This window comes from Astatotilapia calliptera, chromosome 2, assembly GCF_900246225.1.
Source record: "Astatotilapia calliptera chromosome 2, fAstCal1.2, whole genome shotgun sequence".
In the NCBI taxonomy this organism is placed as follows: Eukaryota; Metazoa; Chordata; class Actinopteri; order Cichliformes; family Cichlidae; genus Astatotilapia; species Astatotilapia calliptera.
The window spans coordinates 4,096,983-4,102,333 of record NC_039303.1 but is presented as its reverse complement, the minus strand read 5'-3'; the positions used below and the strand labels follow the sequence as shown (position 1 = coordinate 4,102,333).

The window sequence follows — 5,351 nt, the reverse complement described above, 5'->3', positions numbered from 1 at the left end:
AATACAGTTCTGTGTAAGCTGTTATTCTTGATTTAGGTCAGAAATGTTTACAGTCCACTGGGAATGTAAACATTTTATCATTTACTCAAACTGAAACTGAACTATGATCAGCAAATATTTGGATCAGTTCTAATGTACCTACGACCTTCTTTCCTGTTAATATAACCCTTAACACCAAACATTGCAAACCTTTATATAAGCAGGAGGTGTATGTTTGTTCTTCCCCACAGATGTTTTTGTGGTCAGGCTATGTTGATTTTTAATGGCTTTATTAAAATTATTGTAAATGTTGTCGATTTGTGCTTTGTTCTTTTAGGTTAAGTATTAACTGCATAAGAAACCAAATTTGCTCAACCATTTGAAATTAAAATACACATCTGAACATGACTTATGTTTGGCTGTACTGGTTAATAGTACTTGACTACACACCCTTCATTCTTCTTACCTTCGCACTTTAATTTTCATTTGATTTTATTCTTTGAAAACAATAGTCTGATATATAACAAAAGTTGATCATTACTGCCTTTTTATCTGGTGACTAAAATCAGGAGAAACTTATATTTTAAGTACCAGTCCTGAGGGGGCTTGGTGTAATTGTAGAGCACCCCCAAAAGTGAAAAAAGTACACTGTTATCTTCTTGTCCCTTTACCCAAATGAATTATTTTATCTAGAACTCCCTCCCCATGTATTGCTGAGCCAAGAAATCAAAGTTCAAAATGAGTTCTATAAATGATTGAGCAGACTTGACACCGATCACTGTCACTGTGGTCTTGATACGGGTAAGTTATTCTCTGTAATGTGGTATTGATATTGTAACATTTTTACATATATTTTTTATTGTTTTCCATTTAAGCTTCACAAGCTTAACAACGGGAGAACTGAGAGACCTGACAAAGTTTCTGATTTAAACTCGGAAGGTTTGTTTCTTCATTTTTTCAGAATGCTCTGCCATTACACACAAGTTAAATATGACTTTATTTAAAATTGTACTTTTCCCTCGGGAGTATATATCTAGAGAGTCTATGATTGCTAAAATCTCCAAGAGGTTTATTTGTTGATATGGCTTAATATGATCACTGTGCATTTTAATAAAATAACAACAACAACAATATGAACAATATCCAGTCAATTTACAACTAAATTGAGTAAATGTTTGCCTTTACTCAGTCCTCATCTCAGATGCGACAAATTGTCTAAAATATTTTTTTTCACATTTTCTTCAACAGGGAGCCATGAGGACCCAGTTTGTGCTGCTGCTTTCTGCCACTGTACTCTGTGTAAATGCTAACATCACTGAGCGTTACCAGAAGTTTATAAATCAGCATATTTTTCAGCGGATGAGTGTTGACAGGTGTACCAGCGTGATAGCTAGTAGACGCATTAAAACTGCCGACAATGAGTGTAAGGAGACCAACACCTTTATCAGAGCTACCACGGGTCTAGTGAAACCCATTTGTGACCGTGCAGGAGAGCCATATGGTGAGATGACCAAAAGCACAAAACCTTTTGACATTGTTGTCTGTAAACTAAAAGGGGGAAGGCCAGGCCACTGTGAGTACCGTGGGAACTCTTACACCAGAAAAATTGCTATTAGATGTGAACAAGGCTTACCTGTGCACTTTGACAGAGACATTGTAAACTTTGAATAAATATTTGCTCTGCACTTCGGTGCTCAATAAAAATAGTTCCATAACCTAATAAACAATAAAGCTGCATGGTGTGTTGCATTAAAGCTGCTAAGTTGTGACTGTAATCTAACGTATCCTGACACAGCGTTATGTGATTATTGCGATTGATCCTTCACTTTTATCTTTTATCATATGTCAACAAAGAGGAGTTCTGGGAAGAAGGGCCATGTTTTAACCCAAAACAAAATCTTTTTAATCTCCTAAACCTTACCAGCCCTGAAAACAAAAGTTAAAAAGTGATTTTGAAAATAAATAAATCAGCAAATTAAAAAAAAAACTATATATATAGGCAAAAAAACACAAGGTGCCAATGGGATGCAAACAGCTAGGCCTCCAATGTCCTATTGTGGACTTTGACACAACACTACATAAAATTTAGGGGTGCACAAGACATCAAACTATATAGAGTCTGGGTTGTCTGGCTGTTGGGAATTTCTGAATTTTAATGTATAGTTACAATATGATGCACCTAGGACTTCACTTCTCTGGACAGAGATCTTGGATGTCGTTCCTGGGATCTGTTGGAGCCACTCTCCCGCTTTGGAGATCACTAATTTGGGTGCTTCATGGGGACAACCGTTGCCTTCACTCTCCACATTTGCTCTGGCTCCTCTCTCAGTCTTTTTGGTATATCTCAACCATCTTTCTTCCTGATATTGGTTGGAACAACTACATCTATCACTATGGCCTTCTTTCTCTTCTTGTCCGCCACTGCGATGTCTGGTTAGAAAATAAGCTGTTTAAAATGTTTTTGTCTGCAGTAAAAATTTCCTCCATCCATCACTGGAAGTAAACATTAATTGATGATAATCCCAAAGAGTGTGATACAGCAAAGGATAATAATGCAAACAGTTTATTGCTAAATGATAACTGTCACGGTCCTGTGTCGGTGACCCAGCCTTTTGTGTCATTATATAAGTTTTTGACTTCACCATTGTTTATCACCGTTGGTGTTTTTGGGTTTCTGTTTTGTATTTCTAGCTCCCTAAGTTCTCTAGTATTTATTGATTTCTAGTTCTTGGGTTTTGTTCCCATGCCCCTCGTGTTTAGTGTAGGTTAAGTTTTGTCTTTATGTTTATTTTCTTGTTCCCCAGTCAGTCATGTCTCATGTCACTCCTGTCCCTGTGCTTCACGTTCCCTTTGTTTAGCATCAGGTCCGTGCCTCTGTGCCTGTTGTGTGTTTCCTGTTTTATTTTGATAGATCCTGTCCTGTGTTCAGTGTTTTGAGTTTTGCTTTTCCCGTGTCTTGTTTCGTCTGAGTAGTCCCAGCTGTTCCCCATCCTTTCATTATCCTGCCGGTGTATTTTAGTCCTCAGTGTTCCCCTGCTCACCGTGGTGTCGTCACCATGGTGTGTTTTTCCTCTGTGTTTATGGTAATGTTCAGGCTCCCTCAGGTTTTGTTTTCTAGTTTCCTAGTTTGAGTTTTGTGTTTGCGTTTCTAGTTTACCTTTCTTGCATTTCAAGTTTTTCCTCAGCAATAAAGCTACTGCTTTTAGTTTATAATTCAGTCTCCAAATCCTGCATTTGGGTCCTACATCCTGCCTGCTGCACAGCAAAACATGACAATAATATAGAAAGAGAAAGGTCTGACTTCATATAAATCCTCACGTGTTTGGTTTAGTGCAAAATAAGTGGAACAACATTGTCTTTTGATATATCACACTGATATATCACTAACAGTATTTTCTCTAGGCTTTTTGCAGTTTGGAGAATTTGACTGAAACAGTATTGCAGCACAATCACAAAATGCTATTTTTACTCTGGACATACGATTGTCACAGAACCTGTTTTGTCAACCATACTTCGTGTTTTGGTGTGTTGGTCATGTTGTGTTTACTCTCAAAGACGTCATTTATCAATGCTCAAAAAGTATATCATAAATTATAATGTAAAATCTTAGATACAGTTTTGCACAATTGCCATTTTCTGGTAACCTTTTTCTGGCCCAATAGAGCATCTAAGCAAAAGCTGATGTCTTGGAGCTTTTCTCTTTATAACATGGCTGAAAATTTTGGACAGGAAATCTATTCTAGAATTTTAGTTGTGACTCTTGTGATGACTGCTAGTGTCGTGTATGTTCATTGGAGACAATGAGATAATTTTAACTTAACATTTAACTTTACGGCCAACATTATTACAGACCAATCAGATTGTTTTAAAATGGTTACCTCCCATCTCATTGTCCCCTCCCATCTCATTGTCCCCTCCCATTTGATAAAACCACATTAAGATTAATCATCTTGCAGTGAAATCTAATTTTAACTGAGGTCTGAACCAGAAAATGTTGATCATATTGTGCATAGCTCTTTTACTCACAGCTGGGCGTAAGTATGCATCTGTGTTCAGTTTTCTCTGTGTTTCAGTAATTGTTAACTTTTACACTTGGATGTAAAGGATTGTCTTTATTTTTTCAGGATGCATGGATGACCAAAGCTTTGTAACAAAAAATGTTCATCTTGGAGAAGATGTGACTCTGACGTGTAGTCGCCGGTCTAACTTGTCAGGATTACTTTTTTGGATGCGAGTTGTTGCTGGAAATCTGCCTGAAGTCTTAGGGGCGACCTACACTTTTGATCAGGGCACTGTTAACGAAACTCCTCGTATTACAACAAAGCAGGAAGCAGGAACATTTGTTCTCCATATAATTCAGACACAGCTCAATGACACTGCCTTCTATTACTGTGAAGAAGTGATTGTACTCAAAACGACAAAGTGGAATATTACTTTCCTAAGAGTCAAAGGTAAATGACACAATATTCTCCTTATTGATGCTCAACTTTGAATTTATTTTGATTTACACATTTATTAGACTACCTCTCATTGTACGGTTTATGCCATAGCTGCCCTTAATTAACAGTACTTACTAGTTAATACTAGTTATTAGAAAAATGATTTTTCATGTTTCTCTGTTGAAAAATGCACCAGCATGCAGAAGCATGTTTATAATAAAATATCAATATTATACTTGAATTCTTAAAAGTACTGTTTTACAAAAAAGCTGAAAATATAGTAAAGTACTTTACTATATTTTATTAAGATACCAAATCTTATTTACTTGCATTCCTGAACAGAAGTCAGCTTAAATGAGTGTATAACAACATGAATTCAGTTTGCTGTTTGTCTAATAACTAACAATATAACTTTTGCCTTTAAACAAGTTTGTGGCTGATTGATACATTTTTCTGTTTTCTTGTTTTCATGATGGGTGGTAAAATACTTTTGTTAAGAATCATACATAAGTTTGAGGGACAGTTGGTGGCATAAGTTTAGCTTTATTCATGACAGTGAAAAATAAAAATTCTTGCAGTGGTTTTAAATGAATTGTACATAGTTTGTTTTATTTTCCAGGACCAGAACCTGACATCCCCATTGTCATTCAAGAGTTGCCATCAGCTCCGATATATCAAGGAGACTCAGTGACTCTACAGTGTTCGGTCCTCTCTGACCTGCAGAAGAATACATGTCCAGAGGATGTGTACTGGTTCAGAGCAGGAATGGATGAAACACATCCCAGTGTGATTTACGTTTATAGAAGCAGTGGTGATGAATGTGAGAGGCAGTCTGATGTTCATTCTCCTCGAAAATGTGTCTACAAGTTCTCAAAGAACAATATCAGCTCTTCTGATTCTGGAAACTACTATTGTGCTGTGGCAACATGTGGA

The 5,351-nt window shown here is 36.6% G+C and overlaps 1 long non-coding RNA gene across 1 annotated transcript; it reads left to right on the top strand.

The window, feature by feature from the left end:
- The first annotated feature begins 727 nt into the window (after positions 1-727).
- On the top strand, positions 728-1,238 carry LOC113028726 (uncharacterized). The gene is made up of 3 exons (XR_003273265.1): positions 728-780; positions 855-918; positions 1,228-1,238. It is a non-coding gene; the product is annotated as an uncharacterized LOC113028726 (long non-coding RNA).
- Positions 1,239-5,351: the final 4,113 nt, after the last annotated feature.